The sequence below is a fragment of the Polyodon spathula genome, chromosome 11 (assembly GCF_017654505.1).
Source record: "Polyodon spathula isolate WHYD16114869_AA chromosome 11, ASM1765450v1, whole genome shotgun sequence".
In the NCBI taxonomy this organism is placed as follows: domain Eukaryota; kingdom Metazoa; phylum Chordata; class Actinopteri; order Acipenseriformes; family Polyodontidae; genus Polyodon; species Polyodon spathula.
The window spans coordinates 30,004,800-30,031,704 of NC_054544.1; the positions used below are offsets into that span (position 1 = coordinate 30,004,800).

The 26,905-nt window shown below is 39.5% G+C and overlaps 1 protein-coding gene across 3 annotated transcripts in view; it reads right to left on the reverse strand.

Moving 5' to 3' along the window:
* LOC121323146 (phosphatidylinositol 4,5-bisphosphate 3-kinase catalytic subunit beta isoform-like) overlaps nucleotides 1–24,170 on the reverse strand; it is a 57,012-nt gene extending 32,842 nt beyond the window's left edge. Inside the window, exons 1-2 of one of the 3 annotated variants that reach the window (XM_041263974.1) lie at nucleotides 23,617–24,170; nucleotides 9,792–9,854 (exon numbers count right to left, since the gene is read on the reverse strand). The gene's annotated coding sequence lies outside the window, so the exon portion shown is untranslated. Of the gene's footprint in view, nucleotides 1–9,781; nucleotides 9,855–23,616 lie in introns of all 3 variants that reach the window. The other 2 variants (XM_041263973.1, XM_041263975.1) reach the window with 2 other exon arrangements.
* Between the last annotated feature and the right edge of the window lie 2,735 nt (nucleotides 24,171–26,905).

Genomic DNA, 26,905 nt, shown 5'->3' on the forward strand with positions numbered 1-26,905 from the left:
AAGTAGAGCGTGCCGTTGAAGCCTGAACTTCATTGTAGAGGAGCCGTGACTCATGCAGCCTTTGCTGCAGCTGTATGTGGACAAAGTACTGCTGGATTTCCAGGTAGGTACCCTTTGACACATGTAAGTGCGTTTACACTCATGACAAACATCAAGTCTAGTCTGAAAAATACTGGTACAAATTCACAGGACAGCATGTGTGGCTATGCAAGTCCTGTTCCCACAGCACGGTTCCCATCTGGCCACCTCGCTGGTACAGCGGCATTATAAAAGTTTTAATAGCACCGGAAAACCGATAAGGACAGTCGCCTAGCAACCTTCCTTCTGCACTTTACTGCTTCTGTTAATTTTTAATTACAAGAAAAAAAAAAAAAAACTGGCACGACTGAATATACTGTGCTAGGACTATTTTAATACACTGTACAATAAGAATTGCAATCTTCAAGATTAAAGAAAATAAAATAAAAAAAGATACAAATATTTCTCAGCCACCCAATGATTTGCAAAAAAGCTGTATATCACTTAAAAAGAGGAGACAGGAAGTTCAAAGTTTGTACTCCAACTAAATTCCTTTCTATGTACTGTATCTCTATAACCTCTCAAAGGGAATTCCACAGATGATGAATGTAAATGATCATCTCAGGAGGCAAGGCTTTCTTATTGGTGCAGTCCTTGGACCTGGCCAGGTGTACATTAGCATTCTCATGTTTATAACCAGCTTGACCATGGCAGCGTGCAATATTTAAATGAAGGATGCAAAACATTTCACAAGCTGAATTCAGAAAACATTGGGGGGGGGGATGCAGGTCCATTAGTCATATCCTGAAAGAACAGCAAGTTCATGAATGAATCAAGATAAGTGACTCGTCAGTTTGTGTGGCCAATGAGGCCCTCCGTCCTGAACTACTGCGAGATATCACTCGAACAAAGCGTCCGGTCATAGACACGGGACAGCAACATGCACAAGTCATGCTGGGAGGATCAGTGCCAGAGACAGAGCACCAACACGAGGATGAGTCATTAACTCACCACACTCCGAGAACAACTGAACAGGGGCCAAAATGAGCCATCTGGGTGTCAAAGATGAAAACACAGCATGAATGTCAAACACTTTCTTTTAACTGGAATAAAGAACACTTAACAGCTCTGCCTGCATGTACAGTTTTACCCAAGCACAGTGTAGTGAGAACCGTTGTGTGTCATCTTTTCAGCAAATTCACATCCAGAAAAGGAGCTAACAATAAAGAAATCATTTTTCACAGGACTGATCAATTCTTAGAAAGTCTCACTAAGAATTTGACTGGTGTGCCTAATTGTGTTACTTGGTAAAAAATGTGTCATGAAGGTATTATATTGTCCAGATGGTTTTAACAATGAAAAAGTATTTCTAAGAAACAGAAACAAACAAATTCTTAAGATTAACAAATAGAGGTCAGCTTGTCACAGTACAGATTGCATTCCATTTCACATAATTAAACTACAGAATATAAACACTCATCCAAAGAGAGGAGGAAATCTTTCAAGTTCAGTGTTTCAAAGTTATTTCATTAGGGCTCTTTAAAGAAGTATGGAGCACAATCACAGGATTCAGGGTTTAATCAAAAGTTTAGTATGTTTGTGAATGATCGTTAGGGGTCAATTAACCAATTTAGTACCTGGTTAAAACAAAAACCCAGACTGTGTACCACGGGTTTAAAAACATCACAGGCCCAGTCAAGTGCAGCTTTTTTATTAGCATCAGAGGTCGAGAGGAGTTGTTTTTTCCTCCCGTTTCTAATCCAACAGAATGGTTTTAGTCACTTGACTGTGACACGGGCTTGATTCATTCTATTTCAGATAAATCCACGTCACTGGAAGCTCAAAAACAATGTGCCCTGTGGTTTGTCATGCATTGCCTGAGAGCTTAATCATTTTCAAAAAGACAAACAAAAAGATGCGCATAGCCAGCAAACAGTTACCGCTGCTTCAGCGCTGAAATGGAGACAGAGAGTGCTAAACGTAGGAAACAATATCGCACTGTTTATTTCAGACGGGTGAAAGATCTTCCCACAATAGCCCTCTGTCAAGCCCCAGCTTACAGCGCTGTCAAATAGCAGCATTACCAACCTCAGCACAACAATGCCTTTGTTTGAACATTCTGCAACTGTGTAAACAGCATGGGGTGCAAATTCAACAGTATATTAAAGTAAACCAACTACAGGAAGCACCACTTATTGAGCTGTGCTGCACACAATGCAATTTTCAGTCATACCTCCTTTCAAAACACACATATATACATACATAGATTATTTATAGAGAGAGAAGACATGCAACTGACTTATTAAAAATAGACTGCACATAAAAGTTAAAAACAGTTCCGTTATGGAAACGAGACTGTCCCTTAAAAAAAAAAAAATAAAATAAAATAAAAATAAAAAAGACATACAAAATAGATCTGTCAAGTGTCTTTCTAATTTTAGGAGATTCATCTCTGCCACATGAACTTGACTGATCTAATAAAACGTTATGCTGTCAAAAAGCAGTTTAACAAACTGTTCCAGCTGCCAAAAGGGGAAATGAGTCACAAACCCTTGGAAACAACAGCTGCCATGACTGCTCTATTCATAAATATATTTTTATGCTGCTACTTGTCAATGTAAAAGAGGTAATAATGCACAAACCACTGCCATGTGCCTTTGTATGTTTTTAAATGGGACAGCACCCTTTATTCAAATAGTGGAGCATTACGCCCTGCGTTTCCTTCTCAATTTACATGCCAAGCAAATGAAAAAGAAAGGGCATCATTAAATCTATCAAGAGCAAAGCATATGTAAAAAGGGATGTACCTATTTTTTTTTTTTTTCTCCTGGAACACACAATGCCTCGAAAACATAAGTGCCCGGATCTCCTTTTCCAGTAAGCTGTGTTTAATGTTTTTCTTCCCTAATGAATTGCACCCGGGGGTGAGAGATACGGAACTACAGCAGTTTCACAAACCTATTGTCCCTACCAAAGAAACAAACAGCGACCCTAAAAACAATGCACTTACCTGAACTATAAGATTGAGCACCAATGTACTAACAAGACAGGAAACATGTGTGAAGTGAAAGTAATAAGAAGAAAACCTGTGGGACGTAATCCTTGTTTTCCATAGCTAAATATAAAATCAATTCACAGCAACTGCCTTGAGGCCAGAAGCCTCGAATACCATGTTCTAAGACAGCCCTTGTTGCCACCACTGTGATAAGCTCATTTTAACAGAATACTGTCAATTGCAATTTTCATCAGTGAGGTGTTGGAACTGATTAGATGGGAATAGATTGGGAATTGAGTTTTAAACAGGAATTGACTCCAGCTCTGACACTGACAAAGCTTATTGGCTCCCTGGACCCCATTATAAGGGGACAGAAATGTGGAAGAGGGTTGATGGGTTACTGGATAGTGCATTCACAGATCCTTCCTCGGGATGATATGGACATATTCCAGATCAGTACTCGAGCAGGCTGTGCTGCTTGAGGTACGGCTATTTGGATAAGAGGTACAAATGGAGACCCCCTCTGTTACTGCCCACAGATCCTCCAGCCCTCAACTATAAATATGCAGTTCGCACCGGTAAGCTAGTTAGTTAACGTTCTGCCAGTGAAAAAGTAAAAGTAAGCATCTGCTAATTTTGGAAGCTATTCATTAAATAAACAAGCCACTCATGCTGGCACTAGGTTCAGTTTTACCACTTGAATCAAATGCTGAGCCAAACAAGCAAGCACTGCAGTCTGGTAATAGCAACCTGGATCAAACCCTTTAGCAGCAGCAAGTCAGTTTAAAAGGTTTTCTGATTGCACACCAATAGCTGTGTGAATGTACAGCTGTATAAAAATATCAATTCTATGTACTGAACATTACAAAACCACATACATGGTGTTCCAGGAATGTGTATAAATATCAGAATGTTATCAAATCGCCACTGTGACCAAGACTCCACAACTCTGCAGTGGACAGCAGAGAAGGTTTGTGGTCACACGTCTGCAGTGCAGAAACATGACTTCATGCAAAGTGTGTAGTCTGAATATTTTCAAGCCGTACATCTGAATTTTAGGCATTGTTCCTCGTCTCAATTCTATAGACGTGTTCTTTGTGACAAAGTGTTAGGTAGGGTCTTCTTAACAATTTCCTGACTTGTTCTGCAACACAGATTGCAAGCAAGTCACAGCAACAGGTGCAGGTGCTGGTCTGTCAAATCCATTCAAGCTCAAGCAAGTTTTCATTTTAAAACCACCCACAAATTAACTCTTTGGCAGTTCACTTGACATTTGGTACGAACATACCCACTTTAAACTACTATACAAAACCAACTTGGATGGACAGAGGGGGTGGAACTGGCATGGAGAGAGAGAGAGGGAGCGACGTGTGCCTGCAAGTCTGGTCTTGCCACAAACCAGACATCCCCGTGCAGGCAGCTGCAAGTCAGGACACAGGCTCGCTGCAGCCAAGCACAAAACCAACTATCCTCATCAGTGCACATTCCTTAGGAGCCGCACTGGCAATGTCATTGGAATCCAAGGAGACTCCCTCTCCTGCACAAGCTTGCAGAATGTTTGGTGCAAACACTCATCCCAGCCAGCACTTTAAAAGCCCATATTCCTCCCCAGCTGTAGTAGAAATTAAGAATCCTGCACCTGGCCATTCAGTGAAATATGATTTCCATTACATGAGAGGAGATGTTGAACTTCATGCTGATTTGAACTCAGCTCTCGCCAAGATAAGCACCAACTAAGATGTAGCTTTGCAGTAAACTAATGTGATCCATCTGCATCTCCCTCCATTTGCGTTGTTTTCCACCTGATGATGCAGATATCCTTCTGTCTGGTAAAGATTGCTGAATTGTAATGCTGGCTCCAGGGATCAGCTCATTTTGCCTCCCCAGTGCATCAGCACACACAACGGCTGCGATGCTGGCTCCAGGGATCAACCCAGTGCGGTCTCCCCAGCGCATCAGCATTACAACCGTCTGGATTGAGCTAAGTAGGGTACATCTCTGGGGTCTTCAAGTGGGCACCTTCCATCCTCTGTGTTTCGTTGACTAGCCCACGACACCTCAAGAGGGCTAAACGATGATTCTGGTGTTCCAGCATCACCCCCCTCTATCCCCCACTCAGCTCAGCTCAGCTTACTTACCTGTACATCAGCGTTGCTTTCTTTCTATTGTGCTCCAGATCCCCATCTAGAATCTTTCCATCTCAACCACAGCCAGTTGCTGCTCCTTTCTGCTGCTTCAGATAAGTTCTTCACTGTGCGACGCAACTCTTGGCCACTGAACCAGACGTCTCTGAGAAACCGGTTGTAGAGTGTGCCACAAATCCTCGACAACTCACCTCCACTGGGTAAATTCCTCTCATATGCCTCATCCACAGCATCTTCCCATGGCACTGTTAACTCTACCAGAAGAACAAGGCGTGGTGATCCAGACCACAAGACAATATCTGGTCGAAGGTTAGTGGTGGCAATCTCAGGTGGAAAAATAAGCCGTTGACCAACATCTGCCAGCATCTTTCAGTCTCTAGCAGCTTCCAGTTGTCCTGAGCAAGGCTTGATTTTAACACCTTTTCTTGGTGGTTGCTCTCCTGGATGGAGATGCTTTGATGGAACTGGTGGCAACTTATTGGGTCAGGTTACGCTTGTCTTCCAATGCTAAGGCCAAACATCGCAGCACCTGGTCATGGCGCCAAGTAAACCGTCCTTGGCTAAGATCCACCTTACATCCTGTCAAAATGTGCCTTAATGTTGCAGGTGATGAACAAAAAGGACATGAGGGATCCTCTCCTACCCAGAGGTTTAGGTTCTGTGGTGATGGGAGAACATCATATGCTGATCTGATGAGGAAACTGATCCTGCTCTGTTCCATTGTCCATAGGTCTTGCCAGCCAATCTTGCGTTGTTCCACACTCTCCCATCTCATCCATTCTCCCTGCTTAGCCTGGGAAACGGCCTTTACACACCTGATCCTCTCCTCCTGCTTTTGCACCTCATTGACTACCAGCTTCCTCCATTGAGCCAGGGTTGCCTTGTGCCATGTAGGAGGAGCTGAACTGAGACCAAAACCTCCTTTTCCATGCTGAACTTGCCCCATAATATCTCCGATTCGAAGGGCAGCCTTAGCATCTTCCACAGCTTTCTTTGCCATCCACTTTCTTCCAATTTTCAACACAGGTGCTGCCTCCCTTATGCGTGAATCTACTAATGTCATTTCCAGTTGGACTTTGGCGCACTTAGACTCAAATCTAGAGCAGAGACTGGTAGCTGCAGTATTCCTTTACCATAAAGTCCCACTCTGCTGAGGCAGCATGGAACTCCCAACCATTTCCTGATGTATGAACTGATTAAAGCTTCCAGCTTCTCAACTGTTGTCAGGGAAACCTTGTACACAGTCAGTGGGCACAGCAGTCTTGGCAGTAGACCAAACTGAAAGCATCAAAGTTTCAGTTTGCCTGGTAAAGCGCAGCTGTCTATGCTCTTCAACCCTTCCACTGCTTGTTGTATAACTTCTCCCACATTAATTATGTCCTTTAGATCCCCGTTGTACCATCTCCCAAGACTTTCCACTGGCTTCTCGGACACTGTTGGTATTGCCTCACCATTAATGTAGAACCTTTTATCTACTACTTTACCTTTAATTATATAGATGCTCCTTGATTTAGTGGGCTTGAATTGCATTTGTGTCCGTTCAATGTTATTGGTTAATTTGCCTAATAACCTATTAGTGCAGGCTACTGTTGTAGTCATTGTTGTCATGTCATCCATGTATGCTTGAATTGGTGGTAGTTCCAGAAGCCAAGCGCTCTCCTCCCACTACCCATTTTGATGCCCTTATAATTACTTCCATTGCCATGGTAAAAGCCAGTGGAGAAATGGTGCATCCTGCCATTATTCCAACGTCTAGGCATTGCAATATAGTGCTGAATTCTGAAGTTGAAAAACTAAATTGCAAATCTCCAAAGTAGGCTTTCACTAAATTTGTTATTGTCATCGGTACGCTGAAAAAATCAAATGCTGCCCAAAGAAGTTCATGTGGCACTGAACCATATGCATTAGCCAAATCCAGGAATGTCACATGGAGCTCCTTCCTCTCCTTTTTTGCTGATTGAATTTGTTGCCAGATTACGCTAATGTGTTCTAAGCATCCTGGGAAACTTGGAATGCCTGCTTTTTGCACTGAAGTGTCAATGAAGCAGTTCTTTGATAGGTAGGTTGCCAATCGCTGAGCAATAATGCTGAAGAAAATCTTGCCTTCTACGTATAATAGGGAAATAGGACAAAACTGACTGATGCATGTAGAATCCTTTTCTTTAGCCATGCTCTTGGTACAACCTGTTTTTCCCATGCCACTTTCATCAATTTCCACAGGATTCATAGAACTCCAGAAGCACTCTTGTATACTCTGTATGGAACTCCATTAGGCCCTGGAGATGATGATGCCCTTGCTTTTTTTTTTACAGCTTGCTCTACTTCTTTCTACTTAGGTGCACAGTCCTCCATTTGGTACTTGGGTGGATTGATAGGTGGAACATAGGCTCCTGCCTTTTTGAATCTGTATGTGTTTCCTCCAAATATCTCTCCAGCTCAAACTTAGATGATTTTAGTGTGCCATTTTTCTCCCTGGCGAATATCTTCTTTACAAATTTGGATGGATCTTTATAAAAGTTAGTTCTCGCATGATCTTTCTTTTTGTAGCATTTCCGTAGGCGCTCAGCTCTGCACAATGTTGCAAGCTTATCTTTTATGTCCCTTTGTAACAGACTGAGTCCCACCTTCTGACTTTGTTCTGATTTTTTCCATTGCTTCCTCAACTGCATCCTTTCTTTAACTAAGCGTTCAATCTCCTGCTACTGTCTAGACTTTCCAGGAATAGTTTGTACTTTTTCCTTCCTTTTTTCAATTCCAAACCTCTCACTTCCATATGAGTAGACGATGTCCTCAAATTTATTCAGCTTCTTTTCAACTGTTCCATTTAACCTTTCCAAAGTAAAACAGAGATCTGTGTTTACTGTGTCATTAGGTTCATCACTATTTGTATGTATCCATGCAAGTCCTCCTCATGTCTATGACAGTGGTGCTGATATCCTGCGAACTGTGGTTTGCTTCCTGTCGCTGGATTTCATTCGACTGACTTGACTGACTTCATAAGAAGTACTGATCAGTGCAAGGTCCTTTTCCCTTCTTTCTCAAGCATTTCATTCTCCCTTGAGTAATGCAAGTTTCTACGAGTCAGAAACCGAGACCCAAACCTGATCAAGTTCCTTAAGATACATTCTAGTAACTTATACAACTAGATCATTTCAACAATGTTGCTCAGTGTTTAACTGGACCAATTCAACATCTATCCAGGTACTATTTAATGATACAGTGGCCCGTTAATCTTGGGGCAGAATGGCTATCCACAATGGGAGTTACAGAGCCCTGAACTAGAATGTCTCCAACACTTGGTGAAATCTGTTCTTGACTCAGGAAATATCACATATATAACCAGCTGGAGAAGACACACAGATCTATAAAAAATATAGAATATTGTAAACACACACACACATACATACAAGGATGACATTAGCTCACTTCTTATTATTTATATGCCTATACAATAATTAATACCCAGTTATACAGTAACACTGATCTTATCTACTTAACTTGGGTTAACTTGCGACAGCCAAAAGATCAGCTCTGTAAGCAACATGTTTCACGTCTTCTGCAATGAATGGAATGCAAACAGTATCTGTGCCATTGGAATCTGGATCAGCTGTAATCAGTCTGTCAATTCTGAATCAGCAGAATGGAGCCAGAGGGAAAAATCAATAAAAAAAACCAACAGTGTATCCAGAGCACTAGCTAATGAACTCGATGTGGCGTTCCAAAGAGTTTCACTGCACAGTGCAGTACAGTACAGTTCCACTGGTATATTTTTAGGAAATAAACAAAGACCGGAAAAGATTAAGGTAAGCCCAGAAACTTTACAGAAGTTGAAGCCAATGCTGACTGGGAATAATGGCAGTCGTTCCATATATATATATATATTATAATATATATATATATATATATATATATATATATATATATCATATATATTATAAATATATATTTTTTTTAACGTTAGCATGGTACGATTTCCCAGAATTGTTTCTCTACTTATACCAAGGTCAATAAGATTAATAGTTCACCTGATGATTTCTATAAATCTACTGTGCCTTGCAGAACACAGCCCCCAGCAGGTGTCTTTCAGGAAGGTATTTATTTTACTGTTAAAATCAACTGTGTGAGGAACAACAGACTACTTTGAATTTAAACTATCATGTCTAGAGATAACCTAATTGCCCCCATTGACTCACAGATCAGTGGGGTACCTGGAGTTTAATGGATAACTCGCTTAACAAATGATCAATCCAATGGCAGACTTATAAATCTGCACTACAATATCCCTGTGAACAAAGTGCAGACGGGGCTCTTATGCAGCTATTCTCACTCCCTTTCTTAGCGGTGTCCCGTGTCTCCATTAATGCACTATAGCAGGTACCATGTAAAAAAAAAACAGCTGCCACAGTTGCTAATGAACTACTCCTGCATACAAAGTAGATTCTCAGGCCAGCAATGCAGAAAAGCCTGTGGAATTCAGACACTATACTATAAACACACTTGCAAGACTATAAAAGACAGCAGGTATACTATTAACATGTCCTGTTGTGCCACTCTCTCCTCACAGTGTGTCAGGGACCCCACTGTGCTGCAGAGCTCCACTAGATAAGAACAGACAGAAACCTACCTGCTCTCACCTTGAGGTTTATTTCCTGTAACTCTTCCCCATAGTCATACCATCAAGGACAGCAGATCTGCATCTGGATTCATAAATATGAGAGGCACAAAAAAATACAAAGGTTTACTGCAAGGAACACGGTATACAGAATGTGCATGCAGCCTTCCTGCCTATTTGAAAAGCAGTGCTTTGATAACATCAATGCAGAGTATTTACTGTTAGAGCAGCATCAAGATTTCAGAAGGCATTTTATATAAAGTTCAATTGAGAAAGGCAATCTAATCTTCTTGCCTTCAATACGTCATTAAGGCATATTGTAATGTCCTTGAGCTTGGCTTTTTATAGTGTACTATACTACACTATAATATACTATACATGCGTATTCAGCACAGGCCGAAGGTACATTGCAGCATGCAGCTACAACACCAAATGCCACAGTATTACCGGTACAGTTACTACAGTACACTGCTAAAAAGGACTCATTTCCCAGGTCTAAATAAAGCAATAAATACACCAAATTATAAAAGACCAATTACAGTTAGTGACAGACAAATATCAGCCTACAGCAAGGTTTTTACACAACATTAGCAGCCTTACAGCACAATACAAACAAACAAAAAACATCCACCAACTATAATTGGTCTTTCGCAATCCCCCACCCTCTCACCCTCATTCACCAAAAACCTGACACCCTCAATCATTCCCTCTCCTACTTTCACACACCCCTGTCACTTCTTCCCCAGCAACATATGCAGAATTCTCCTACTCCTCACCGACTACTCCACACAGCTCCTAGTTCAGGCCCTGGTACTGTCCTGCCTGGACCACTGCAACTCCCTGTGCAAACCCCCACAGCTCTCGATTATACAGCACCCAATTGTACCAGTACTTGCATGAGCTTGTACCTGCACTGAAAGGCTCCATACCTTGCTGTATTCTACTACTGTTCTTAATTATAATTATTTCCTGCATCTTGTACTTGATTTTACTCTTACAGGTAACCGTATTCATGTTTTTTATAATTGCTCTTATTTGAAATCACCGTCATCCATTTATCGTACTTACTATGTGCTCTTACTGGACTTCGCTTGTATAAGCAAACACTTTTACTATAAGATAACTGCTCTTTTCTGGAATGTCATACTCTGTACTGTGATACTCTGTAATGTGATCACTTGCAACCATTTTAAGTCGCCTGGACAAGGGTGTCTGCTAATAAATAAATAATCCACACAGAAAATGACTGCTGACAAGCAAATACAGAAAACAAAATCACCCAATTCTTACCGGATATTTGTCAATATATCCATGGAACAGATCCCCAAACATATCGATACTTTCAAGATCACAGACATGTTAATTATTCAGGAGGTTGTATTTTTGAAGAGCCAGTTACCGGCATGGATAAGTGGAGATTAATATTTTAAAAAAGTAACCATCATGAGCTAGCCAGATAACAAGAGGTCAGTTCAAGAGTACATAACCACATCCATATCCTGTTTGATATGTGACAATCGCTCAGTAAATATTGTGCATGCCGTTCTCTAAAACCATGTATTAAGTAGCAATAAGACAATATATTTACAGTATATGTGTAAAGGTCCTTTTTTCTTACCCCCAAGCAGTAGAAAAGCCCTGCTGTTTAATCGTATTGTCTGTTTATTTTTAGAATGGGGTCTCCCTCTCTGCCCCTGTGTTATTTTGTATTTGTTTATTTTATATTTGTGTACAGATGACTGCGAACCGCCGTGCGTTTTGTTTTATAATTGTTTTGCAGCGTGGATGGGAAGCCCCATCCACATTATAAAACCCGTGCAGAAGGTGGCCATCTCCCGAATTAATTAAGCGATTAATTTGTTGCTAATCGGGAGATGGTCACCTGTATAAATACCTGCAGCTCTCTGCACTCGGGGTGGCTGTACGGAGGCGAGAGCGAGAGCGAGAGATTCATATTTGAAATACAGGATCAGTGACAGCAATCTGCCCAGCCTGACCTGTGTGTGTAGTTTATTTTTGTGTTCAAGATTTATTTTGTTTAATTGTTTTATTTTTGCTCTGTGAGCAGGTGTTTATTTTTGTTTAAATATTTTATTTATTTTTGTTCTCGTTGCTGCTGAAGGGGAGAAATTGCTTTCAACTCGATTGCAGCGGCAGACAGGAACATATAAAATACATACATATATATATATATATATAATATATATAGTATCTATATATAGATATATATATATATATATATATATATATATATATATATATATTATATATATATATATCTAGATATATATATATATATATATCCCCAGGGTTAGGGTTAGATATGTAGTTGGATCATTGCTAAGCTTGATTACAGGAGAGATTTCCAGATGTCCCGAAAACTCACAGCGCAAGAACCGTGTTACTCAGGCCCAGGCAAACTAATTTAATGTGAATCATTCCCGGTCAATAGCACACAGGTTAAAACAGCCTCTTTGAAGACAGTGCAAAGACTGCCTCCCTATTTGAAATTATGGAGATGTATTAAACAATAGCAGCTACAAAGTCATTATAACCCTACACAGCACTTCTTTACTGTAAACACATCAGAAATGCTACTGAATACTTTTCAAAAGCCATTAATAAGGAAGTTTGGATCACAAAGCAGTCTTTGGCAGAACTGATCAATTAGAAGCCAACTGCAACTCCAACGCCTGCTGTCTTCGCAAATAAAACAAGACCACCACTCTAGGGTTTAGGGATATAGGGTTGGGTGAAAGGCAATGGATCTTTGTTAAAAAGGACACCAAGGGCATCAAAGAAGGCATTCGTTTAAATGTAATAAACTGGAAACAATGTTACTATATTAGGCAGGACATGAAGATGAAGGAGGAGGAGGAGGAACAGTCCTGGCAATGGACTGTGATTTGAAGTTACATATTAAACTTCCCCATGTATAATTACATATAACTGTCTCTGATACAGATGGTTGTAGTATCCAGAAACCAGTATGGCAGCACACTACAGCAGATCCTTTCAATTACAAACAGTTCAATAAGGTGAAGTACTCTGTATCCCATTGAAACCAATCTTTATCCATCTGTTGTAAAAAGCGTAAAACAGCTCAGACACAATCAGTGTCTTCATCGGGTTACAAAATCTGTAAATGCCAGCAACATCACACTTCATTGTGTTATATATTCCTTGTAATTAGCAATTACATTACATCTTCAATTGTGTAATCATTAATTAGCTAACATTTACTTTAAACAATTAGAAACTTTTCTAAAAAGTCAACATAGAAGGAGAACACCTGATCAGCTGAACACCTGATTCATTCAGCAGTACACCTCGGCTTCAATACAACTAGATGTTAATTAATACTCCTAAGAATTCAGTTCTAGCGTCTCATTGAAACCATTAGGTTAAACCGTATTTAATGTGTGTGTATCCAGGAGGCTTCTCCTCTTCTTAATTGGTTAACAACATTACTACCTGTGGCAATGCTACCCCGCCCCTGGGTGTATTTCGTGTTGTATGTTGCGTGTATCGTGTTAATGTTGGTGTATAGTCATTGGTACATGGGATGTAATATGGGTTACGAGCAAAATGTTTATTTGTATTTAGGCACGAGGATTGCACAGCACTTCACATGCAGGTAAAATGTAATAATATGTGAGCACGGGGAATTGCCCTTTATTAATTCATGTGCAGTTGTACAGAGTCTCCAATTGAATGATTGATTAGCAATCGTGTCTCAGTACAGCTGCATAAAAGCAGCATGTTTTCACTCACTTGGGGTTGCGTGTTCGGTGAGTGGAGAACAGGATTGGAGACTGAGGTAATAGTAATAGATATAATAAATTTCAGCTCACCATTTTTGTCTGTGTAGTCCGTTTTGTTTGTCTCTTTGTTTTGTTTGTTTTCAACCTTTTATTTTCTGTTTGTTCATTTATTAAATGCTGAGCGCAACCAAGAGCTCAGTTTCACCAAACTCCACCTCTCTGTTTATTCTGTGTTGGTTCCTGGTGACACCACCTCTTACAGATACTGTCACCTTTTCCATCCCTATAAATGGCTTGATGAAGATCCATGATTGAGTGCTTTTATAATGTCTGGCAATAGTATTATCCATGCAAATGAGTGCTGAGCAGGTGTTCACATTGACTTTTTAGAAAAGTTTTTAATTGTTAAAGTAAATGTTAGCTAATTAATGATCATACAATGTAACGGAATTGCTAATTACAAGGAATATATAACACAATGAAGCGTGATGTTAGTGGCATTTACAGATTTTGTTACCCGATGAAGACATGGATGTGTCGAAATGCTCCGTTTTACGCTTTTTACAACAGATGGATATAAATAAAGATTAATTTTAATGGGATACAGAGTATTTCTCTTTTATTGAACTGTTCATAATTTAAAGGATCCATAGGAGTGTGCGGCCATACCAGTTTCTGGTACTGGAGACAAGTGAATACGCGGTCCATTCATTTACAAGTTACCATATCGCATAATCCAACTAGAAAGTGCAGACAAGTCTAGCTGGCATCCGTTGGCATTTTAGGTAATCTCCTAAATTAAATGAGGGTATAAAACACTTTGCAAGATTACACTGTGTTGTCATTTTATAATGTTTTTTGTTTTGTTGTGAGCCAAAAAAAAAAAAAAAATCACAAACCATATATTGTGGATGTTCCACACACACATGCTTTAACACAAGCCAGAAATAAAAGTACAAGTTAATCAGGTTTAAAAAAAAAACCAAACACCTGCTCTTCTTGTTTCAATCTCAAGTATAGTGTGACAGATTTAAACAAGATTGTACAACTGTAACAGCTCATCAGTTTACTGCTTTATAAACACAGGCAGCCTGGCTGCTCTCTCTGCAGGAGCCCACTAAACTGTGTGTTTTTATTTAGTACCGTCGTTTTTATGCTCCAGCAGTCTGCCTCACCGATTCCTACCCCCAGAGGCTTTCAAAAGAGCAGGCAGCTGATGAACACGCTCCTTGTGGAACGCATGGCATTTGGCTGTACCTACTCCAACAAACACTTGCGGTTATGCATTAATAACTCTACACCAACAAGAATTCTTCAGAGTACAGACAAATTCTAAAAAGGGAAAGGTCTAGGCAGTCCTGCCATACTGCTCAGGGCTTCAGTTCTCTGGAGAGCATGATCCAGTGAAGTAAAGGGATTTATTAAGACAGTGTCTGCTAAATTGTTTAAATGGCGCCACCCCCACCCCACCCCACCCCACCCCACACTATGCAAACCCCTTGCTGAGTCAATAGAGCAAAGACTATGCTGACATTTTTGCTTTTTGAATCCAGCAGGAGCATCCCAGTACAGCCTGTGTCACCAGGAATCCATTTCTAAATGAGAATTTAAAAAAATGTATTATGTCTTATTCATGATAAACCTTTTACCACCAAATAAATTTGTAGAAATCAAATTAGCAGCACCACTCTTAGTCACAATTCAGCTGATGCTCTACACACCTGTGCAAAACAAAGCCACAGACTTGATGAAGCACACTGAGCTCTTAACTGTTCATTGTTATTGAACAGAGATGACAAACCATGACACAAGCTGAAAATGATATATAACTTGCAAGCAAAGGAAGTGTGCTGTTCATTTTAAGCATTATCTACTGTACCAACTACTGATTAGATAACAAACTCACTCATATTCCTGTTTCAAACAAAAATCGTTAGCTTTGATCAGGTCAGATGCTTCTTGGAAACACTGGGTTTGATCACGCATTCGATAACTTGGAACAGATGAGCGAGAGTCAGCAAGTCTAACAGCCGGCTGAGACCCAGGAGAGGAGAGAAAGACCACTGCTCTGCCCTGCACCAAAGCATAATGTAAAAGGAAAAACACAACAAACGGAGAGCAACAGGAATTTTAACTTTGTGTTTGTTTTTGGCGTTTTTTTTTTTTTTTAAATTGACCAGGAATTTATGTAACATGGATTTTTACTGGATTTATTTTAAAGGTATCCTGACATACTACAAAAGCACTGCAAGTGTTTACAAGAAGTTATGAAACAGTTAATCTGAGATGTTTTGCATAGACAGAGGAACTTGGAAAGGGTGTTGCTTACGGTAGACCACTTACCAAAAGGATAAAAAAATAGCCAAAAAAGAAAATCAGCCATGCCAGAGGGCAGACTATTTATTGGAGCAATTGCTCCAACAATCCTGACCTTTAAATAAATAGTTGGAAGAAACCCATGGCGACAAACGACTCACTTAATAAGTTACCATTTTAGCACTTGGCAGGGTAATAAGCATCATTCCCTTAAACGCAGTATTCATCTGAGCCCGGTCTACTGCATTTCACCACGGCAGGACCTATTAAGACTTAAAGATACCTTTGCTTACTTCCAAATAGGATTGTCATTCATTAGGATTTGCGTGACATTACCAGACTAGAATTTACACGTGTGAATTTTGATTTATAAATCGCATCTAGTTAAAAAAGACCTTTTAATTAAATTTCAACAGCCCATTAAGCTAAAAGCAAAATATTGCACATACAAATGAAATGAATGCAAAGTGATGAAGATCAAGACTTTAAACCCTACTTTGCATGTCTGAACTGCGTAACATGCTTGAACGCATGTAAAGATAAACAAAGCACCCACAGGTTTAGCACAGTATTTACCGGTTTTGCTCCAGCCTAGGAGATACACACTTATTGATGTGGCACTAAATGCTCATGATCTGGCCTTGCTCTGCTGCATTGGGATAAAACTGAAAAACACTTTTGTAGACTGCCAGGTTTTCCCCTAAATAAGCACCTTGTAACCGACTATTAAAATTACTACAAAGCACAACACTCATTCTCTCAACACTCATTCTCTCAACACTCATTCTCTCAACACTCATTCTCTCAACACTCATTCTCTAAGGGAGGGGGGATTCCCTCCTCTGATCTTTTTATCTTTTTCCTCTTGCAGGTACACTTGCTGCAGCTCCCGTTCACTACAACTACTGCATATCTAGGAACCCAGACAGGAAAGCAGAAACAAAGCTACATTATTGCGTTTATAAAAGTTAAATTATTTTGTTCATGTACCAGCTCTCATGTATCAATTGGTTGTTTTTTCACAAGAGAAGGCTCCATATGACATACTCAGTTTTACATGGCCTGTGCAAGACAACTTAAAACCACAACATCCTAAAATTACCAGCCTTACATAAGGTTGTTTTTCTGGGGGCCGCATGACGTTTGTCCCCAAAAAAAAAAAAAAAAAAAAGATGCTTATCTCTTTCACAACCACTGCCCTTTCTGCTAATGGGTTTGAGAAGCCCTTCATTTTCTAAAGCACATCAAAAGACTAAAATGCACAGCAGCTCAAGGGAAACCAAACAAAAGACAGTAGGGCAATTTAATTTAGACACACTCTCCTGCAGCTCAGTCTGAGCTCTACTGTAAAATAGAGTACAGCAAATCAATACAAGAAAACAACCGCAGCACTCAGCGTACCTTTCAGACGGGCCCCACAAGTAAACCAGACTGCAGTAAAACCTCCTTCAAAAACAAAGGAACAGACACTTCCACCTCACCTTCAGGCTTGTTAGAGTTCCAGAACCAGATAGTCTTACTTCACATTCAAATACATATCTTTCACATGCTGCAAGTAAACTTTCTCACTGGGGCACTTTTTTTTTTAAAACCCATATCTCCCACCAACAGGATGATGACAGTCAAATAACTTTTTTCATTATGCAAATCCTCAGCATAGAGCGAACACAGATAAAGTATTGAAGAGCTCAAGGATTTTAACGCTGTGCAGGCTCCTCTCATCTGCAAGGGTTTGTCACAGTGAGACAAACACACAAGAAAGACTGCACAGCTGTACATCTGAGGACTATGACAAGGATGGGACCCCAAGGGAATGGAGGTGTTGATCAATGTCACAGGAAACTATCAGGGGCAGGAGGTAATCTCTGCAGAAGTCTGTTTGTTTCACCTCAGTGCTTGAGACAGGACAGAACCAAACAAACATGCCCAGAGATAACCAGGCTTCTATTTGACAAAGTGCTTGTGAAATAGTTAGAAAAGGGTCACCAACTAATGTGGACCAAAGACTGAGAAGGTGATTATTATTAAATCCTTCTGGGGATGAGGGATGACCTTAAAATCGAGTATCATAACACGATCATCATTTGAAAAGCCAGCATCCAGGGTTTTCCGACAAACAATAAATTTGGCCAAGTCACCGACGTAAGAAATCAAACTCTCCAGTCCCTTTGAGCTAGAACATCCCTGAAGTTTAAAACAAAAATACCTAAACCCTGGTCCAAAGTTACTGAACTGCAATAACCTGGCAAACTACAGTACAATGAACTGGCAGCTCACATCACTGCATTGTAGCAACTGCAGGCTTCTTCAATCAGTGCTGCATGAACAATCCAATTTCCAAAAAGGACCTGCTTTCCTCAGTTAACAGGCAGAGCCCCATGAACATGAATGGCCTCTGGCCACACTGTGCATGCATCATAGTGTGGTTGCAACTGGCGCCTGGCTAGCGGTCTTCAATAGCATCCCAGGAGGGACTTTCTGAGAGAAAAGAGGCCAAATGGCAGCGAAGCAAACATACTGGGCAGGTTCAGAGCATCTCCAGACCGTTCTCAAAAGCAAAAAGGACTCGCAAGGTCTAGCCTTTGACTTCATGAGTGTTTTGCTTCTATGCTTTTGGAAAACACCAATGGGTGTCTGTCTGGAAACTGGGACTGCAGCATGACTAAGCAATGCATTTGAACTGCAGTTCAGTAAATACTGGAATCGTCCAGATGGAAAACTACTTGGAAAATACAAAGTCTGTTTATCACTAAAAAGTAATATCTTGAAGTTGAGCTTCCAGAAGCTCACAGATGAAGAGCTATGATGTGATAAATATACTTGTTCGAAGTGGAAACAGGGCCAAACCCGAGAGCTTTGCTATTTGTCTAGGACTGAGGACAGAGTGGATTGGTCCTGGTTCTTGGGTAGTCAGCCCACACGACTCAAGGCTGCTGTCCAGCCCATCCCTCACACAAAGTAGCTGGACACATTTCTTATCTTACAGCAGAGAAGGAGGTGTCCTCTCTGATGCAATAACAGTACAGTGTACTGCCTCTGCCACCCACATCTATACTGTGCTGCCCCCATTGTTGATCTGTGCTGGCAGAACAATCTCTTAGAAAAGGTCACTGTGGTAAAGCCCTCTCCAAACTTCCCTGAAAATATTACTTGTAAAAGGACAGAGAGCTCACAAAATAATCCAAGTAAATCTTACCAGGGGTATTACAACAATTTATTAGGGGTCACGGTTTCCTGTATAAAAAGGCACAAGCACTATGGTAAACGTGCATTTGATTTAATTGCTGGCTGAGCCCTTTCTTGTACATATTTTAGTTCCTGAAGAGAGATCACTTGATGGAATGCAATTTTTTACATTTTAGCTTTAATCTCTATATCTCAAATAAAAAATAAACACATACAGAGATGGAAATTGACACACCCCTTTTGCATAGCAGTTTGATCCATTCCAGTTTTTACTATGAGTTTATTCAGAAAAAAAATAAAAAAATAAAAAATAAAATATATATATATATACACACACACACACACACACACACACACACACACAGTGCCTTGCAAAAGCATTCAGACCCCTGACCAATTCTCTCATATTACTGAATTACAAATGGTACATTGAAATTTTGTTCTGTTTGATATTTTTTTTTTAAAACACTTAAACTCAAAATCAATTAGTGTAAGGTGACATTGGTTTTATGTTGGGAAATATTTTTAAGAAAAATAAAAAACTGAAATCTTGCTTGCATAAGTATTCAACCCCTGTGCTGTGGAAGCTCCCAGTTTGCACCGATGAAAGAAATTGCCCTAATGAGGACACAATTACCTTACCATTGGCCTCCACCTGTGAACCATTAAAGTTGCTGTCACATTTTCTGGATAAAAACCCCACTGTTGAAGGATCATTGGTAAGGCTGTGAATCTGAAGGAAAATGAAGACCAAAGAGCATTCTACAGAAGTCAGAGATAAAGTAATACAAATGCATAGATTAGGGAAAGGGTACAAAATAATATCCAAGTGTTTGGATATCCCAGTGAGCACAGATGGATCAATAATCAGGAAGTGGAAGATGCATCACACAACCCAGGCACTGCCAAGAAAAGGCCGTCCCTCAAACAAGAAGAAGACTTGTGAGAGAAGCCACAGAGAGGCCAACAACCACTTTGAAGGAGCTACAGAGTTCAGTGGCTGGGAGTGGAGTAATGGTGCACCAGTCAACCATATCAAGAGCTCTGCATAACACTGGCCTGTATGGGAGGGCGGCAAGAAAGAAGCCGTTACTCAAAAAGTACCATCTGAAAGCACGTCTGGAGTTTGCCAGAAAGCATAAGAGTGACTCAGCTGCTATGTGGGAAAAGGTTTTGTGGTGAGATGAGACCAAGATAGAGCTTTTTGGCCAAAACTCAAAGCACTATGTGTGGCGCAAACCTAACACTGTCCATGCCTCAAGACACACCATCCCTACAGTGAAGTATGGTGGTGGCAGCATCATGCTGTGGGGATGCTTCTCATCAGCAGGGACTGGGCATCTTGTTACAATTGAAGGAAGAATGGATGGAGCAAAATACAGGAAAATACTGCAAGAGAATCTGCTTCAGTCTGCTAAAAAACTGAAGCTTGGGAGGAAATTCACCTTTCAGCAGGACAATGATCCCAAGCACAAGGTCAAAGCAACATTGGAGTGGCTCAAGAACAAAAAGGTGAATGTGCTACAGTGGCCCAGTCAAAGTCCTGATCTCAATCCCATTGAGAATCTGTGACACTATTTGAAAATTGCGGTCCACAAGCATCGTCCAACCAACCTGAACAACCTGGAGCAAATCTGCCAAGAAGAATGGGCCAAAATCACTCCGACACTGTGTGCAAAGCTGGTACATACTTACCCCAAAAGACTTAAAGCTGTTATTGCAGCGAAAGGTGGCTCTACCAAATATTAATGTGTGGGGGTTAAATACTTATGCAAGCAAGATATTTCAGTTTTTTATTTTTCTTAAAAATATTTCTCAGCATAAAACCAATATCACCTTACAATAAATGATTTTGAGTTTAAGTGTTTTAAAAAAAAAAAAAAATCAAACAGAACGAAATTTCAACGTACCATTTGTAATTTGGCAATATGAGAGAATTGGTCAGGGGTCTGAATACTTTTGCAAGGCACTGTGTGTGTGTGTGTGTGTGTGTGTGTGTGTGTGTGTGTGTGTGTGTGTGTGTGTGTGTGTGTGTGTGTGTGTGTGTGTGTGTGTATGGTATATATATATATATATATATATATTATGGATGTTTCACAAGTGGCATCAATGTAGACTTAGTAAGGTTTACTGGAATTGTTTTGTGTGCTTTACCACTTGGACACCAAAGATGGCTCACTAGTTTACTTGCACATGGTTCTGATTACCAGTTCTACCCCCTATTCATTAGCCAGGGGCAAGTTATTACACACTGCACTATATATAAAACACACACTGCGTTCCACCCAAGACCACTCACATGATGAGATTGCACTATTCACCCTGAATACTGACCTTTCCAACACATTGTAACTGATACTATTATTGACCTCACCTGGAGGCAGAGTTAAACTCTCTTTAAACAGTTTTGGTGATTAAAAGTCACATGTTGGACTTTCATTCCCCATTGCTGAACTCTGAGAAGATCTAGAATCTCATTATTAATAATAATAATAATAATAATAATAATAATAATAATAATAATAATAATAATAATAATAACAACAACAAATACAACTTGAGGGCTTAAAGGAAGAATCCGTTTTTAGACTGAAAACCACGCAACCCGCCGTTATGACAGCCCATATTTAAAAAACCAAAACCAAAAAAAAAAACCTTTCAAATGATAGTGAATAAAGCTTGAGGATGAAAGCTATGAAAGCACAGATACCCCCCCAGTCTTGCATTTTGATAATTAAACTTCCTTGCCTGTGGGATGGATGCGTTTCCTAATTTAGCCCGTCCTGTGTGACAGCTTTTCTTACTGTCACCGCTGCATTCTACATTAACCCCAGACACAGAAACACATACTGTAGCTCACAGGCACAGATCCAGTTCCCAGGCACGAGCTACCATTCCTGTCAGTCAACAGCAGTGCTGGCCCACTATCACCTGGCCTGCACAGAACACGATCCGGGTCATTGTTTGTGTGCAATGATTCATGTACACAACATGCACCCCTGGAATACCACTCTCATCAAGGGCATTTCTTTTGAGCGTTAATACTTTAACAAGCCAAGACCCATCCTGTTTTGATACCTTTGTAAATAACTATAAATGGGAGCTTTTGTAATCGAGTCAGAGCAAAAGGTGTTGTTAGATTTTGTCTGAGACATTTCTGAAAATATTCAAAAACATTAAGTCAGTACCTAAAATAGTTGACAAGTTGCTGACTTAGCAAATAAGCCACATAGGCTCCCCACAGAGAGATGATAATAATAATAATATAATAATAATAATAATAATAATAATAATAATAATAATAATAATAATAATAATATAATAAACCTTAATCTGGTGAGTTTGACTCTCTTCATCACCTGTTGCCTAGTTCTAGTACACAAAAGCATTACAAGAAGCAAAATGGTCTTACAATGTATTTCAAACTGTACCAGGACCTGCAATGCATTTGAAAACGCTGCAGAAAACTAACCTGAAAGTGTTTCTCTACTCTAGCACGGGCCCTTTTTAGCTTCTCATAGCAGTACAGGATAAAGAGACCTAACCAGTCCAGGGTCAATAGAAACGACTGCATGTAGATTTGTTTATTTTTAAGGGGTATTTATTTAGAACATGTTAGAATTATGCAGAGGAGCTTGTGGACAATGCGTGTCAGTAAATGCTTAGTTTTCAAAATAGTCAGATCTGTCAGTTGTTGTTAAACAGTGGTAAACCAAGCACAAGGGAAATATCAATACAGGTGCCCTACATTCTCAACTGACCTCAAGCAACCTTGCAGGAAAAAGTGACTCTGCACAGACTGTACACATAACAGCTGTGAATGAATCCACATCAAACTGTGCCAACAGCCCAACAGTTACATTTCAAAACATGAACAAGCACTTCAAATACATAAACAACAATAATAACAATAACAATAAAAATAACAATAACAATAATATGCTGGAGCTGAACACCAAAATCAGCAACAAGCCCGAAAATCCCATTTATCATTTCAAAGCCTGAAGGTTGATCAGAATTAATCTTCAAAAATTCAGAAACAAACAATTCAAAACAAAACACCACTAAAATACTCAGCAATGCACAAAAACACTGTTTAAAAAAAAAAAAAAACAGAACTGAAAAACTCTTAACAGGAATGTGAAACCCTAGCTGGTTTCGCACAGTATTCATGTGTTTGTGTGTGTGTGATTTATCCACAATGTATGTGTGTGTGTGTGTGTGATATATATATATATATATATATATATATATATATATATATATATATATATATATATATATATATATAAGTTTTTAAAGTTACAATCATTTAACCTCTTACAGCGCTTAATAAACACGTTTTGGATATACATCTGAATCGTTACTGTATTTGGTGCACATGGTTTAGGTCGTGTGGAAAGTCAGCTTACTTCACCCCGATACCTTCAACACTGGAATGTCTTAATCATATCAATGTAACCATTCAATAAAAAATAAAAAAATAAACTTTATTACAGCATAACCAACTTTAATAATGATACAACGTATCTTTCAGCACATCTTACAGCAGGTTTCGTTAAAATAGATCCTCTTACTTACCCCAAATGTGTCTATTTCCCACTGTTGCTCTAGGCTAAATATAAACTATTCAGGTCGAATCAGGAAATACAACGAAATCCAAATTCACAATGATGTCCAGCGACCAGCTTGCCAGAAACTTTTAAAACGCCACGAACACAATTTTAAATCCGGCTTGCAAGAGGCGTCGATGCAGTATAGCCCACCATTCCACGCAGGTGTGAATGGTTGTTTGTCTTTTGTTTTTCAGTCGTCCTATGTGACCTGGTCGTCTCGGCTGCCAGAATGATGATACAAGCGGCGCAGCCGGCAGAATCCCTGATCTCCACTCCCTCGCTGTGCAGGATATTATTCGACTCTGATTTCACCCGGAAATACAAGCTTCTGAAAACAAAATAAAGAAACAACTCCGAGGGTAGGAAATTAAAAAAGACACTTGCAGCAAACAAGGTTACCAAATGCGTTGCTTCTATTGTGCTGGGCACAGAAAATGCACTTGTCGAATAACAAACACTGGAATGTTTTTTGTTTTTTTGCCAAAGTAGTGACACGCGGACTTTGTTGCAACTTGAAAGAGAACCAAAAGGTTTCTCGTTGCGGTGACAAGCGAGATAATAAAGTTCAGTGTAATGAGAACCAAACGAAACTACTTTTTTTTTTTTTTTTTTTAAATGTGTATCTATATCGGTTTTTATTGCCATAGTCCAGAGTTGGAGTTTAACTGCAGCATGGTGATATTCAAGAATAGATTACTCTTTTTTTTTTTTTTTTTTTTTTTTTTGGTATATAAGACACAGCGACCTTAAAGGACATATTTTACTATAAGATTCCCACCTATCTGTTTATCAGAATATTTAAAAACGTTTACTCTCAGGTTTTACGCATATGGGCATATTTAAATTAGGTTTGCCAGAATGGGGAAGTGGAGTGATATCAATAAGTCGAATAAAAAAATATCAACCGTCATGAAGAATTTGTCATATGTTGTTCCTCATACAGTAGGCTACCACATTTCAAACTGGACGTTTCCCTTAATGGGATCAATTTTGCTATCCTGCAAATAAGGGAACATGTTAAAGGGATTTTTTTTTTTTTTTTTTTTTTTTTTTTATGAAGTGGGGTCTTACAACGTGTGCCTTGAGGCAGCTTTTAATGTAGCATTGCTGCATCAAAGAAACAACCACATAAACACGTCGCCCGTGTAAAAGAACGATAAAGATGTAAATAGAACGATAGACAGTTGTTTAAAAACGCTACAGAAACAAACGCATACTGGCTTATCTGCCTTTGTGTTCAAATGTATTTATTTATTTACATACAGTAATTTACAAGGATACACCCTTAGTAAGGATGAGGTTATCAAGCAGAAAGTACTTTAAAAATAACTAAAAGCGGAGATACAGCATTCACTGCAACAGCATCAATATACAAACACAGAATCCGGTTAGGATCAGACAGGCTGGAGTTGAGTGCTCCAGCAGGCTGACACCCTATAAAACAAATCCAGCATTATAAAGCATAGGGTCGAAACACACCATTTAGAACACTATTGTAAACTCCAGCGTTTTGGTCACCACAATAAAAATTACTACCATTAACAAAATAATACACGTGAGCTGCCGGGTTGCTGACCCTCAGTTCTTCAAGAAATAATCAAACAGTTAACTGCAAGTAAGAACAATCCAATCATACACACGTGTCTTTGTTCGCGAGCAGCATTATCTATGGGGCGTTTAGACCTTATCTATGGGGTGTTTGTTTTACATCATGTCAAAAAGAAAGTAAACAAATTTAGTTTCTGCTTTAAACTGTTTTACCTCTCTCTCTCCATTACTGGTTTGACCAGACTTTTGATACAAACAACATCTGTCCTGTACCAACCACATAGTTATCCTGTTTTAAGAGCTGATATACACGTCAAGAGGGAAATATGTCACTCCGAGTCACAATTGTGATATATGAACATTTTGTTTCCTTCAATGCAAGATTCATGTGCTCAAATATAGTTCAGCTAGTGATCTATGGGGTCAATTATAACAAGTGTTACAACTGGCCCCAACACAGGGAGCCATTACTAAAGCTCATGTTCCAGTAAGAAACAACAAAACCAGCAACTGATTGTGTCAATCAGAAGTACAGAGATCAGTGATGAGAATGCTAAAAGCCTAGATCCATAAACTGTATAACAGAGGTATATATCACAGAAAGTAAATTGGGAAAACAAAAAAAATGACTCTATTAGGTCAAAAATCGATTTTTGGAGATAAAATCTGAGGGCTTTGGCACAGACAGCGTGTGCTGAGTGAATGATGGCACTCTAGCTTGCTTGTGATTGGAGACATTCTCAAGGTGTTACAACTGTCCCTAGTCTCCCCTAAGCAAAACGGGATTCGTTTCCCTTACACAATATATATATATATATATATATATATATATATATATATATATATTATATATAATATATATATATACGTCTGGTGGGGAAGAGGCAAAGTGTTATTTCAACACTAACTTTAAATACCCTCTTGATTATTTACACAGTTTCAGAAAGTCAGTTGCCGCTATGTCAAATCCAACATATGCCATCCAGATCACTAGCCATGGTTAGCCTTCACCCCTGTGTGCAAACTGTGACCTTCAGCGCGACTACTCACCTGTAGTAACTGAGTCTTTAGAACGGCACGCTCAGATCTGATAAAACTGTGGTGACACATAATTCGATTCTTGTCATGAGGCTGAGAAGTGGACCTGTCTTTTTGTTTAGTAAGCAGGTTAGATGGTGTTGAAGGGGGTATAAAACTAAGTTTATGTGGGGAAGGATCTTTCTCAAATGTAATCCCGCATTAAGGTGTCGGTAAAGCGGGTTTAACGTGATGCAAGCTGTGGTACTCCTGCAGCATTGAGTAAAGCTAAACTTTAGGATCACTGATGACCTCTAGTGGGAAAATGGAAAATACTCACCCAGAATGTACAGTAGAAACTTGGATTAAATACACGTATATTACTTTTTGTTTTTGGACCCTTAATTACAGTGTTAAAGTTACATCTCAGTATATTATCTTCCAGCTAAACATTCAGTACACTGGTGTTCGACTATTATTTGCACCAGTAGCTTATAAAATTATTTTAAAATTATAATATAAATGTTTCTTTTTTTCCTGAAATAGTCTATAATTTCTGTGGATTCTAGGTGAACACAAAAAAACCAAAACAAACAAAACAAACAAACAAAAAAAAACCCAAAGGACATACCTTTTAATGTTTCTGTCTTAAAGCTGGATACTTACCTACCCTGCTGCATTACCTTGTA